The 15,037-nt window shown below is 38.7% G+C and overlaps 1 protein-coding gene and 1 long non-coding RNA gene across 5 annotated transcripts in view; both read right to left on the bottom strand.

The window, feature by feature from the left end:
* Positions 1–15,037, bottom strand: part of LOC116781168 — an 844,439-nt gene that overhangs the window by 662,548 nt on the left and 166,854 nt on the right. The window lies entirely within an intron of this gene.
* Positions 1–15,037, bottom strand: part of LINGO2 (leucine rich repeat and Ig domain containing 2) — a 481,605-nt gene that overhangs the window by 50,474 nt on the left and 416,094 nt on the right. Inside the window, exons 1-2 of one of the 4 annotated variants that reach the window (XM_032676787.1) lie at positions 12,789–12,880; positions 12,419–12,550 (exon numbers count right to left, since the gene is read on the bottom strand). The exons of the other annotated variants lie outside the window; for them this stretch is intronic. The gene's annotated coding sequence lies outside the window, so the exon portion shown is untranslated. Of the gene's footprint in view, positions 1–12,418; positions 12,551–12,788; positions 12,881–15,037 lie in introns of those variants that run through there. 4 annotated transcript variants of the gene reach the window in all.

Below are 15,037 nucleotides of genomic sequence, written 5' to 3' on the forward strand. Positions count from 1 at the left end.
CAGTTTTCTTTCTTTTTCAGTCCTTATATAGGTACTCTGCAAGGTTGTCCCAGGGGAGGCTGTATCAGCTGCTTTGGAAGTCTGTTTCCACATGGGCCCCTCTGGAGCCACAGAATCAGGTGGACACTACTGTTTTGCTTTAAAAGGTCTAAACTTTTTAAGTCTTTGAAAATTGGGCAGAATCTGACAAACTTTGACTCTTCAGCCCCACTCTGACTGAGCTGAGATGGCAGGAGGTCTTCTCCAACCTAATACTGAAAGCACACCTTCAGAATAACAGAAGAATCAAACTATCTTCAAAAGCCAGTGCAGCTGTGCAAACTTTTAGGTGTTTAGGTTCATTGCTACTACTTTATGGCTCATGAAAAATCAACCATGTTCTTAAACTGCAATTCCTTATGTCATCCTTGTCTCCAAGGCATTGTGGCTTACATACTAGAAATGGTGAAATACATTTTACCCACTTTAAAATTTCAAGAATATGGTCTTTAAAATCAAACATCTCTGAGCACTAATGTTTTGCTTAATTGAATCTCTCTGACATGTAGTCCCTTAAGTCCCACGTGCTACAAGTTCAGAAAAAATTCACCATGCTGTGAATACATTATTCCTTAAAAACACCAAGACAAAAACAAAAATATCCTTGTTCTTGCTTGAGCTTGCTGTCATGTTTCATCTAATAATACTTTTCCCATTCATGTTTTTGTGATGCCAGGTTTCTTCTGAAATAGTTTGTTTCAAACTCCAAGATGCCATTACTATATGTAAGAGATATTTCTTGATAGGGCAAATGACTTGCTCTAAAATTTGATTCCTAAGCTAATAAATCTATACATGCTCCTAACACACATACAGACATCTGCTTGGACAAGTCTACTTCACATTTGATTTTGATCAAAATCAAACCCAATCTGGGAATTTTTTGGAAAAGAAAGAGTTACATTAATTTTAACACTCATTTCATTTAAAGAAGAAATTAAGATTGCAAAGAATTAAAGTGAAATGGTGGGAAATACCAGATTCAGGGTTGTCAAGAATAGAATACCTCCTCCATTGTAGGTTATTGGTGTTATGACAGCCTTTAAATACATGATACTTTTCCCCACAAAGACTGTTGACCGCTCAGTAAACAAGAAGCAAATTCTTCCTTTAAGATCATCTATTCCATGTTTTGTCTTGACTTTAGCTTTTCAGATAACATGAACCCCCATGGACCTTGGTTTTCAACATACACAAGATTTGCTCACAACACAAGCATTTCTTTTCCACTAAATATTTTTAATGATTCTCTTTAGTACCGGGCCAAAAATTTTTTAATGACTATTTACTTTGTGGACTGCTGTCACAAATCCCTGGTTAGATTTAAGACTTGGCTGCACTTCTATACCAGTCTTTTTTTCCCAGTTTCTACTTGTTCCTTTATGCTTCCCCAGACTTCACCTACTGATTAAGCTGCCTGTATCATCTAGTCCAGTCTTTTGGTCTTGGTTTAGCATTCGTTTTCCTTGTCTCAAAAGGGTCTTCTCAACGTAAGACGCTAACTGTTGAAGTGGGGGGAGAGCACTGCTGTGGCACTGTATGACATCTGGAACAGAAATGACAAAGTTTTGTTCACAGAATTGTCTGATGAGAGGGGACCCTGCGTGTATTTTCGAAGTGTTAGCTCACATAGGTAAAAAGCAATAGTTATTGTAGTTGGTGTTGGTGAACCAGTGCTCCACTTTGCTGGTTGGGCCCATTTGATTTAACAATATAGACAATACACCAAACAAGCTTATATAAATGCCCAGTGTTCTTGGTTTTGCTCATAACCAAGTATGATTTCCATTATAATCCCTACAAATGTTGGAACTTATTACTGATACAAATTTTATCTTGCGTTTTTTCCCACAATTCTCTCACAACTTATCTAAAATCTCAAGACATTTTTATTTTGCCTTTAGCATACCCTTGTAGGTTTCTTTATGCTAAAGAGAGGTTATGGAAGGACACAGCATAAATAATTAGAAGTCACTTGTTCTGGTCTGGTGCTGAGAATTAAGTAAAAATTTATGTTTTGAAACTATATCAGCTGCTACAAATGACTACTTCTAACAGACCTAGGGGAGGCTGGGGAAGGGGTGAGGGGAGGGTGGTGGTGAAGATGTGAAAGAACTCAGAGTCTTCAGCCCAGAGTAAATGTAAAAATATTTATTATATTTGCAGAACTGCTTCCCAGCTCTGTGCCAGGTATGAGACTAATCTGGAAGCACTGAATGCCAAATCAAGGCTCAAGTATCCTTGTAAAACTTATATGAGAGTCTTAATTCATGTTTCTCAAGATTAATTACTGTTATCAAATCCAGGCAGTTAACATGATTCATTCATAATTTCCAGTAATTTTAAAATGTCAGAACTTTTTATCATAATTTTTTAAGCCAGCAAACAGCTTCTAGGAAGTTCATTCCATGCATCTTCTCATATTAAGATTGTACCATTTATTTTTCTTGCCATTTCTGTGACTAATTTAAAGTGACCTGGTGTTACTCTTCTCTGAGATAGCTCAAAAAAAAAAGAGGAAGAGTGTACTTCCTTTTCTCAGGGGCACTTGGCTGTTGGACTCTGGCTCTTATTGTGGATTGTAATCTTTCTACAACACTTCATTCTCTTGAACTGTAATAATAGATTCAGAAGACATAGAAAGTCATTCATGTTGACTTGTTGTTTACGTTTTTTAACCCCTAAACCTGATATCACAGTAATAACATAAAGCTTTGGAGTTAAAATTTCATTTGCATTTTGGCAATTATTTAAGGGAGGACGGGGGTTACATCAGCACAACCAAGGACAGTATGTGGTCTACATTCCCTATTCTCAAAAAACCAGTCTTTTTGCAATTATGTTCTTTGAGAAGGAAGGAATCCTGCCACAGCTGTCAGCGGGATGCATATTTTCCAGCAGCTGGAATTCAGATCTTGTCATAGAACCACAGCTGACATCTTTATTGACATAGGCAGGTATCAAACCAAAAGGTGGAAAATTTTTTAGGGAGGCAGGTGGGCCTGCCTAGGGGACTGAGTATAAAATAGGAGAATTATATCTAGTCCTTTAGCAGTATTACAGTCTTTCCAGAGGAGTTAAACTAAAATCAGAGGAGATCTAAAGATACAAGTAGCCATGAAAATGGGAAAATGGGAGTATTTTGTCTCTCCAAGCTTCTTCTCCATCTACCTGTCAGGTGGATGAGGAATGCAGTGGCACCAAGGGTAAAATGGGTCTCCACCAAAGTGGTTCCTCCAGTTTTCTATAACATGGAGAATGTGTTTCTTAAACTGCAGCAAAATCACAATAAAAGAAGAGACTCTGTGATACAATCTGAAATTTTTCAAGTCCATGTACATTTCCACTGTGTCTATGGACACAGAGTCTTAATTGTAAAACGGAAATAAAAAGATAAAAAAAGTGTGGGGGAAGAGAACAAATTAAATCATTAATTTTTAAAAACTGTAAAAGAACAGAACACTTTGAATGATAACAAGTGCACTTTGCAAGTGCAGGGAAGAATTACATGAGCAGTGCTTTGCCTTTTGAGACTATGAGTAGGGCTAATAAAGAGCAGGCTCATTTGTCAGGAGACAGCGGAAAATCGATTGTATGAGATCACTCAAACTGCTGCTCCCTTGCTATGCAGAGCACCAGGCAGCTGGTAGTTCACTGGCTAAGCCCTGCTTGCTGGCAAGGTTTGTAAGGCTCATTTCCACAAGCCTGGGAAATCCCTTCCCCAAACACCCACCCAGGATGCTGTTTCCCCTTTTCCTCCTCATCAGAGTCCTGCCACAAAACAGACTCAATTCAAATCATGCTGTGGGAGAGGGTACAGCTCTCACAACTTCTTGATTTTCATAAAAGTACTCTAGGGTGACCTTGGCCATCATTTCTCACATTCCCTCTCTCTAAGGATACAAACTATCATAGTGATGCACATCAAACTCTTGCAAGAAGGAAGTCAGTAAAATCTGGCTATGAAATGAAGTAACTAGCTCAAATGACATTCACATTTCTGTCTTCAACACTTCCACAGTTTTTGCCTATATCCCTTAACACGTACAATGTATGTTTCACATGCAAGTTCTTTGGAGGGATTGTCTGTTCTTATGTGTACTGTGCAGTACTGGAGGCAATTAATTTGGATTGGAAACTATACCTTGTGACAGATTATATATAATAATATTTTAATGAATAAATTATTTTCAATAATTGAAAGATTCACACTATGCCCCATGTGGAAAAATGTACTGTGGAATACCCAGCCTGTCTCACTGATTAGTTTATTATTATAGAGGGAAAAGTTTCACAGTTTTTGAGGTTTCACAAATATTAGTGACTTCAAAGCACATGTTTTTTTCCCATACCTGTGGGGTATTCAAACATTATAGTCTTTTTTGAATCTACTTTTTTTTCCCCCCAGGTAAAAGAGAGCAAGTCACTTCAAAAAAAATCAATGCTTAAAAAGGTCAGTCTGACAAAAGTTGATTACACTACTTATAAAATATTTATTAAATATTTTATATTTGTAATTTTAAATGGTTTCTCATGTTCTTCTTCTTCTTCTTACTCCATTAGCAAATTTCTGGAATGACTAGGCTTTCGTAGTAATTTCGTAGTTTTCTATGGGTAGAAAGAATATGCTTACTGGTTTTAACTGTAGAATCTGTAAAGCCTAAATAAACCAAATCAAACTTCAGATTATGAATTCAGATTACAATTTTATTTCTTGTTCTAACTCTTTGCAGATCATTTCATCTTTATTGGGTAAAGGGCGTCACTGAAATTGAGCTTCCTAAGGAAATTTAGGTGGTCACAGAGGATTCATTTAACCGTGTAAAGGAGACCTCATCCGTGGGTATTACACCTAAGCTTTCTTTTACAAATAAATAATTGTTTGTATGAGTGCCATAATTAAACACTGAACAAGAGCAGTGTTTTTGAAGAATAAAATAGGATTATAAGATATGTTTTGTTCTTTATTTTGTATGAACAGTGGGTCAACCTTAACTGAACACCGGGTGACCACCAAGCCTCTCTATCACTCCTCCTCCTCAGCTGCACAGGGGAGAGAGAATAAGACAGAAAACAACTTGTAGGTTGAGATAAGGGAGTTTAATAAAGCAAAAGTGAAAGGTTATGTGTGCACAAGCAAATAGGGAAAAAAAAAAAGGGTTTTTTTCTCTATTTCCCATTCGCAAGCACACATAACTGTTACTCTGGAAGGCAAACCCTTTAAATAATAAATGTCCTCCCTTGCTCCTCCTTTTCTTAGCTTTTATATCTGAGCTGGTGTCATATGGTATGGAATATCCCTTTGGTCAGTTTGGGTCAGCTGGTCTAGTTATGTTCCTTCCCAAGACCTTGCCCACCCCCAGCCTACTGGTGGGGGTGGAATGTTGGAGGAACAGCCTTGATGCTGATGTGCAAACACCGCTCAGCAGTAGCCAAAAACACTGGTGTGTTATCAACACTGTTCTAGCTACCAGTACAAAGCACAGTACCATGAGGGTTGCTATGGGTCAGCCAGACCCAACAGAGTGTACCATCATTTGCAGCTTTCTCTTATGGCCTTTCTTTTAAACTTTTCGCAATGGGCTGTTTCTCATTTAGATGCATTTAACGACATAGAGCATCTTCAGCCTGGATCTTCAGATAAAGCATTGCTATTCCCTGCAAATTTTATCTTTGGTGTCAGAGTTCTGCATAAAATGTAGTCACTTCTGTGAAAACCTTTTTAAATAACAAAACCTTCTGTCAAAATTTTCAGAGCAATGCAAACAGATCAACATCATGATATCCCATATTGGAATGAAGCTGGATGATAATAAATTTATATGCATTTTCAATGCAGCAAGTAATGCAGGCAGATGAGCACGGAGCTGATCAGTATGGACTTAATAATTTTGGGGTAGCCTGTAATGCACTTCAGGACATAGTGTGTCTGTAATTTTGGATTCTGCGTGGCGTTTTGTACAGAAATCACACCAGAAGACAAATGGAGTGAGACAAAGAACAACTCCCCAAGTACACACAAATCGTAACACCACGAGCCTTGACTCAGCAACTGGAGCTGCACTAAGCATTGATCAATTGTCAAGACAGACTTTTTGTCTTCATCAGCTTCTCTGTGAGTGAAGACTTCATCTAATACTTTGCTGATTAGAAGTGCCTGTGTTTACAAACAATGATGTACCTAAGCACACTGGACCTCATATGAAGCTACTAATAGATCTACAGTAAAAATAGGTGCAACACTCCTCAAAAGTAAATACTCAAGCTACTTCAAGCATGGAAAGGGGTCCCTAGAAAGACAGTTCTATAGACATTAAATGTGGAAACACATAGATTCAAATATTGAAACAATGTCAGTTAAAGACTGCAGGGATATTAGCTTCTCACTCGGAACATACATAGTCCAAATATTCACCCTTTCATCTCAGAAAGGTACTAAACACCACAGAGCAGCTTTTTTTTGTGACTTTTTTTATTTTTCCTGGGACATATGTGAGCCTCAAGCAAAGTTTTAAGAAGCTCTCTTTTCCCCATCCCTCCCTTCCTTCCCTACATTTGCTGCACTTATACAAGGCAAAGTTGCTGGGGTGATCCTTTCTCAGAAAAACACTCAGCATTAAAAGAAGGAAAAAAAGATCGAGTAATAAAAGGTCAGATCACTGAGAGGGCAGTAGCAGTAGCAGCAATGAAAAGAAATTTTAAAAGATGCAATCATCTTACCATTCATTTTTGCTTCCTGCTGCCCTCAGTGGTTTCTGAAGTGGACAGCAGTTAAGTGACAGCCTTCCTGTCTTCTAAGTGCCTTTGGCTACAGGTACAGGGTTTTTCACAAGTGCTGCACATTTAACCTTATTCAGAAAACTTCCTTTGTAGGAAATAAGCCTAAGTGAAAAGTAGTTGAGATTTCTAGAGACTTATGAGATCCCCTGTGGCCAACTGCAGGGCAGAGCCATGATGGGGAGCAAAGACACACACCAGTCTGGATTGTCCTACTAAACCTAGTAAGTGAGGGGTAGAAGACCCAACTGGCTTTGAACAATATATGTGCATTTTCTCTGGCAGATATGATGTGAAAAATGTAAGTGGTCTTGCTTTCTATCAAGATCTGGCACTACCTCATCAGTTTAATTAATCACTGGGGAAAATTCTACAACACTGCTCAAATTATAAAGTAATGGGTCCATCAGGCACAATTAGAGCCCAGCTGAAACACTGTAGTTTCCTTGAAAACTATTCAAGTAAACAATTGTGGGTCCTGGATGGGGCTCCTTTCCTAATTAATCCACAGAGAACTGAAGTATTAGCTTTTCCTCAACAAGGCATTTCCTAATGTATGAAAGTGTTTTGCTTGTGCTTCAAGGCTTGCTGGTAACGAAAGGTTTTCATATGGTTATCCATTCCATCACTATACTACCCTCCTAGAAATGCTTCTCCCTGTATGCCAAACTGCTGTGCCCTTGCATCATTCCCAAAGGTACCACACGTGACGTGATGTAATGGCATCAGGGAAAAAGAAGTGCTCACAGTGACATAATGTTCCATAAAGCATGTCTTTGGTGATAAGAGAATTTATGGGCAAGGTTACCCAGCTACTTCACTGAAGGGGGACGAGGTCTGGTGGCAGCAAATTACATTCTATTTATGTGGTTTTTTGGTATTAGCATGTACATAAAAATAGGAGAATGTCTATTTGTTTGGAAAATCAGTTTCGCTTATAGATGCATAACTACCTTTAACTTAATATCAGTATTTACATGTTTGATCTCAACTTTTGAACATAAAAAAGAGCTAACTAGTTCTGTTAATGGCATTTAACTCAGTGGTGGTGGAAAGCACACTGAATAGAGTCCTATAAAATATGCTGTGGAACAATCATACATAACACACAACGAGATCAACCTCACTGGAAGAAAAAGCTTTGGTCCTGTAAGGCCCCAAGTTTCAAGCTATAAGCTCACCTAAGGATATTACTTACAAATATACAAGGCTCCAAAAATTTGCCCACCGAATTATTAGATGAGCCCCCAGTTCTTTTAACACCTTGAGAGGGACTATAGGAGAAAAGCTGCACACAGGTTCTTAGGAGGTACTTTTACTGCTAAACTTTAAGAGATCTTGGCAAAAGTTTGAAGTGTAACATTCAACCAAAATAAAGCATTCCACAAAGCATTGACGTGCTAAGGGTGGGTTAGGGCATCACCTCACCTTCCTGAAATCTGACCAGTCCCTTCCCCCAACACACACACACATGAGTTGGTCCAAGCCAATAATTAATATAATAACCCAGTATCTCACAGGTGCTTTTACCAGGGTACAAAAATCATAGAATCATAGAATTGTTAAGGTCGGAAAAGACCTCTAAGATCACCAAGTCCAGCCATTGGTAGTTGGAGCCCTCTGTTTCTAACCTCATTCTGTCTCTTCCGTTTTCACTGAACATTTAAATCATGTTAATCTGAACATTTACTCAAAAATGAGCAATTTTTAACTCCCATTTTCCACATGTGCAAGATAATGCAGCAGAGATATGCCTATTCAAACTCTCATATGATGTTGTTTCTGGAAAAATGGAAAAGCAAGTCATGGCTCCTTTCAGCAAGAACTAGATATAAAAGGTGGCTCTCTCCTCATTCACAAATTAACAAAGTGAATGTTTTTCTAATGGTGTTTTCTAGTACTGAAGTTAAATTTCTGGGGTGAAGCAGAAGAGCTTGAGGCCAGCTGATGGGAAGAAATTCTTCCATGTCATATTACTTATCTGCTTCTTGTCCAGCTAGTGTCAGATATGCCTACATATGTGTTGCCTTCTAAAAAGGACATTATAAATCTGAGTAGACTAAGTATACACCTGAGTTACTGAGTGCTACAAGGAATTTGTATAGATAGGTTGACACTGTGAGGGAAAAGTAAGGGAAGGTTTTACCTAGGTCAAGGTCCGCTGACACTCTTGGCATGAAAAGCCACTTCACTCAGCTGTCATAGCTAAGAAAATACCTCAAAAAACTAAAAATCCCCTCCTTCCCCCCAAATTAATGACTCTACTGCAAAGAAGGCACTGAATGTAGGAAGCATCTCATCTGAGACCCAGACCATAGCAACAGTAGCTGAGTTACCCTTGTTAGCTTGATTTTGTAGTCTGCTAGGTGAATATGACAGGGGAATTTGTTGCACATTAAAGACAGTTTGCTAAAAAGGAAAAAAAAACACCCTAATGTATTAAGATCCTGTGACATGCAATAATGTTCACATGGAAATGTAATGGCCCCAGTAAGCTGGCCATATTTTCTGTCTAGTGGCAATGGGAGTCTCTGTGGCAAGTATCCTCACAGAGACGTCTTCAACTGGATGAAGACGTCCTCTCCAAACTTCCGTCCTTCACAGTTCTTAAAACCCAGCTGGCTTGGTCCTATAAAATCATCCCAGCAGAAGCATTTTTTCATTTTTATTCATCTCTGCTGACATATATGGTCTCAGCTACATATGAAATACTATTTTACATGACTACTTCTGAAGGAAGAGTTTCTATTGACCGTTTATAAATGACTGATTTGATCGCTTCTGCATCAGGAATAGACCAGGCAAATCTTTGATTCACACTATCTAGGAAGTTAATCCAACATGTTTAAGTATACAAGTAACAGCAGACACAGCAACAGCTTCCTTGGGGAAAATCTGGATACCTGCCTGAAATTCCCACCTGTAGGGCCCCTGTACCAATCAGTCAAAGAGTTTGTTGTGAAAGTTTAGCCAGTCACCTGGTTGTAATTGTGTCCATCATGTCCAGCCAGGCCACTGAGTCATGTCTCCTGACAGCTGGCTGTGCCTTCTCACTCTTCCCCCACAGGAATGAATCTACTGCAGTATGTATTTGCACGGCAACCACCCTAGAACTCCACAGTTATAACTAATGGACAAACTTGATTTTTGTATTTCTAACTTGCAACTGAAGCCACATAATGCTTTCCACAATCTTAAGGAAAACCAAAGACTATCGACTCACTGTTTCATTATCATGTTGCATAACTAGGGTTAGATATGGGTGTTTCGTTTTGTTTTGTTTTGACTTGATATTTTACACCCCTGTTAAAACTTTTACAGCTTTACCACCATTAGGAGTAGTCAAAGGTTTTCCTGGAATATAGAGATGGTCTCATCTGCCAAGGAATAAAAACTTGATGTCTTTGAAGGTCATAGAAACCCCAACAGGCCAAGACTTTCTCAAGCCACTGCAGAACCCTCTTTTACACTTATAAAAGCATAATTCTGTGTTGATAAAGATGAAAATACAGAGACACAGCTCTCTCTCTTTTGGTCAGCGCAGTCTGGGCATGAAACTTAAGTGGACTGTCACCTCAGTGGTAAGACCAGCAAAACCTGCACTTCTTGCTTGTCAAGGCTGGACTCCATTCACAGGATGCCCCCACATCTCACTTACTCATCCTTGTACAGACACAAGGCTTTTGGTTTCACAGAATCATAGAATATCTTGAATTGGAAGGCACCCACAAATACAACTCCTGGTCTTGCATAGGACAACCCAAGAATTCCACCATGTGCCTGAGAGAATTGTCCAAATTCTTCTTCAACCCTGGCAGGCTTGATGCTGTGAGCACTCCCCTGGGGAGCCTGTTCCAGTGCTCAGCCGCCCTTTGGATGAAGCATTTTCTGAGTTCTGAAGAAGTTTATGAAACTATAAAATACTTTTCCTCTTTGTGGCTCAGAAATAATAATTTAGGATATAGAAGCAATTATTTTCTAAGTAGAACAGAATGATAAAATCAACAAAATGGCTTGAATTGAAAGGGACTTTATTTCCAATCCTGCTGCCATGGCATGTCACCCAATAGGTCAGGTTGTTTAGGGCCCCATCCAACGTGATCCTTAGCACTGCCAGGGTTAGGGCACCCACAGCTTCCCTGGGAAATCTATGCCAGTGCCTCACTACCCTCTGGGTAAAGAATTTCTTCCTGCTATCTGATCTAAATTTCTCTCTCCTCTTTCAGTTTAAAAGCATTACCCTTTTTTCTATCACTTCATGCCCTCGTAAAAGTCACTCTTCCTCTTTTTTATAAGCTCCCTTAAAGTACTGAAAGGCTGCAATGAGGTTTCTTGAAGCCTTCTCTTCAAACTGAACACTGTTTTCTCAGGCTGTCTTCACAGAAGTGGCATCCCATCACTCTGATTATCTTTATGGTTCTCCTCTGAACCTGCTCCAACATGTCCATATCCTTATTTTGCAGCAGATCCCAGATAGTGATGCAGTATTCAAGGTGGGGTCTCACAAGGGCAGAGTTGAGGGGCAGAAGGTGCAAATTGTCATACCACTTTTTAGTCTATGATAGTACACTGGCATTAAGTTTAATAGGCTTTTTATAATCCCAGAAATTCTCAGACTGCATTCAGGCTAATAATGACATCAGAACTATGAGTTTATTGGCTCCTACTGGATTCCTTAAATGAATTGGTTGTGCCAGTGAAGTACAGTATAATTTCCTGCGGCTCTCCTTCAGTAGTACCTTAGATTGCCCTGTATAGTGCAGCTTTCAACAGCGACCAAGGGTTGAAACTGAATTTTCTCTGATTGATCATAATCAATGGCAAATTACAGCATACTACATCTTAAATTCTCATTGACATACATATTCAGTTCTTTAATTTTGCAAATTCCTCCTTAATCAGAGCAAGCTACTGATGTTGGGCTGAAAGTGACAAAGTTATCATTGATGCAGCTTTTTTGTAGGGTATGTTGTTTAAGCTGGTGTGCTCAGTCCAGCCACTGCTGAATCCTGCTGGGCAATTTCAGAAGGACTGACTGAAACTTGACAGATAGAGCTAATCCCTGATGGCTAAAGAGCCCATCACTCAAAAAAAGGAGCAGGTTGCTTTTTCTCTGGTAAGAGTACTTTTGGTGTAAGTGTTGTTAATCCAACAGACTGCACCAAATGCAGAGGAAAAGAGTCTCTCAAAAGAAAAAAAAAATCCTCTTTGTGAACTCTTAATGTTTCTCAATAAAGAATGTTTTATGTTTTTTGTTTTTCTTTTCATGCCTGCAACTCTTTGCAACATCATTGACTACATTGTGCTGTGGTATCTTATAACGAGGCCAACTGGGGAGTGTTTCTCAACAGTATTTCTCCCCCCCTCCGCTGAAGCTCTCATGCATTGCACTCTCCTGGGCTTTAAGCAGGAAATTAGGTTGGAAGAGCAGTAAGCCTGAGATATAATCATCTGAGTATCATAAACATCCCCATACTGTGTTCTTTGTGTGTGAAAATAAAAGTCCCTGCTCCTGCTTAGCCTCCCCCCAGTTTTTACATGGAGATTAATGATATCTGAGAGACAAAACACCTATTTTTTTTTTATTGGCAAGATTTCTTACCCCCTGAAGCTGAATCTCTCCTCCCTAGAGAAGTGGTCTTGAAAATCTCCCATCTCCAGACGTGCTTTTGAAGACCCATTCTTGCAATTCCTTGTATCCTCAAGATGCTTGTCCCCAGTGTCAGGCAGCATGCTATTGATACATCCTGAGCGTTAATGTGTTATTCATATTTCTCTGAGTTCATCAGTATCTCAGCTTGTTATTCTCACTGTTCCCCGGAATAATAGACCTTAGTGAGGCAATTTGTGCTCAGCTTCTGCAGCGTATGCAAGTAACATATTCTATTCAAATATATTACAGAAAAAAATAGCAACTACCTCTAATCACCTTTCCTCCAGGGATTTGAAGCACAATAACATTCTGTACTCACTTAGCTGTTTTTTTAAATAATACTTTTTAATGTAGAATTGCTCAGATGCTCCCTTCAAAGGAACACTTTTCCCTCCATGCTCTGGCTTTAACTCCTGATGGAGACTCACTTGTGATCATGTCTCACCAGTGTAAATATAGAATAATGACTCTAATGTCAACAGAGTCACAATGGTATAAGAAAGTAGAGAGAGAGAGACATATCCCTTTTGTGTAGTATGCAAAACTACTTTTATCTACACCTTGATGATATCATAGTGATGCCTGCTTTTACACTGACATAGTTCTACACAGGACTGATTTTTCAAAAACAAGACAGTTAATTTAAAGCACTAAAGGATTATAATAAAATATTTTCCAGAGCAGGCTGCCCCAGCAAAACCAAATCAAATGCTCCAGTTCTGTCTGATTTCACTGCACAGGAGGAATGGAATTTTCTTCTGCTGTGTTGTCTGTTCAGCGCAGTGTGCAGACCTGTATTCATCCTCTGATACATAAAAGAGATCAAGTATCCTGAGGTATGAACAGAATAAAAAATTTTATATTACAAGTTCTTCAGACTTCATCTTCTGCTAGATAGCATCTCAAGCACCAAAAAATGTGCATCAAAAATATTATTTAGAGCTATTTTCATTTTTACACTTTATGTAACAGGAAACAAACATTTAAAAAACCATAATTGACAGACTTATGTCTGCATTATCCATGATACATAAATGTTCCAGGTTCTCCAGCTGTACCACATGAAAATATAAAATAAATTCTTCTTATTTTAATTTCAGAACTTAGAGACTAAAATGCATTGGATTCGGATGAAAAAAAAAAGATCTGTTTAAGTTAACACTTCCATTCAAAGGTTTTAGAACAAAACTGACTACCAAAATGACTAACTCTGCTTGCTTTATTTCACAGTAAATACAATCTCTTCTCTGTTTATATTTCTTTTGTGTAAAGAGTACACTGGGTTTATGTGTTAATTTCTCTCAAATTTTCGTAAGTCACACTCAGGATAGCAGCAGAGAGGAACTGCTTATGGTACATAGGTCCTGCATCAGCTTCTCAGCTACTGTTCCCTGACACCATTCACAGTCCAAGGAAACATTACAGCTTGTCATCTCTATGCCATCCTCCAAATAATTAATTTATCTGATGAACATGGGCAAGTTTGATTTTTAGGGTCTTGGTTAACAACTGTGCATCTTTTTAAGTTTGTCATGCTGCAACTCCATTGTGTATGTGGCCTAATGGGAAGCCTGTTGTAAATGCTATACCCACAATTTCTCACAGTGTTGCTGTGCTTCATGAGGTCACAGGAGTTTTCTCAGGTTTGCACTTGCAAGCCTGCTGCACCATGTCAAAAACAGTACAAGTGCTAATCTTAACCTGCATTTAAAATATGTAGATAAGAAGAGGATTTCATGCTACAGGAGTGAAGAGTTAACATTTGAAAGTAAACCAGAGGAGTAAAATCAGGTTTTAATCCTTCCAGTCCAGCCACGAGAAATGATCACCATGGGATTTTTGAGAACGTGATAATCTTTGCCCTGTCAACTAGTTGCTTAGTGGTGTGGCAGAAAGAGTATGTTCAGTGTGAAAACTGCACAAGTCCTCTCTGACATCTTATCTGAGGATAAAATCCTACAGAAAAGAGCAATACACAGCCAACCAAGATCTGTTATCTGTGTTCCTACCACTCCCTCTTGTTTTCAGGGTCTGACAGCTTAGCTCCATGTATAATTTTGTTGCAAACCTCTGTACACAAGATGCTTACACCACAAACAGCAGAGAATTTCTGAAGTACACTCTTCAGGTACACCCAAGCTCAGGAATGTTTTTATTTTTAAACCTGTTGCCTAGAAAGATGTCTGTGAATCTTCAAATGCCATAGGAATGATAATATAAATAACATGGTGCTGTTGCTACTGTGATGCCCTACGGACTTTACTTCCAAAAGTTACTTTGAGAAAGAGAACCATATTTCAATACTAAGCACAAAAAGAAGGCAAACTTGAAAGATTTAATAAATAGACAGGGATGTAAATATAGATTTTCACAAAAAACATAGACTGTGGATGTAAAAAAGCATCCACATATAAAATTCAGCAGGTCATGGCTTCTATAATTCACTCAACACCTTGAAGAATTTGCATCAGGACCTCCCACAGGATTTTCATATGTCTTTTTAATATTATGTCAACATATGCAGTGTTTCACAAAAATGGAACAAATCTTCTGTGGACTGAGTAAAAT

Source organism: Chiroxiphia lanceolata, chromosome Z, assembly GCF_009829145.1.
Source record: "Chiroxiphia lanceolata isolate bChiLan1 chromosome Z, bChiLan1.pri, whole genome shotgun sequence".
Taxonomy (NCBI): domain Eukaryota; kingdom Metazoa; phylum Chordata; class Aves; order Passeriformes; family Pipridae; genus Chiroxiphia; species Chiroxiphia lanceolata.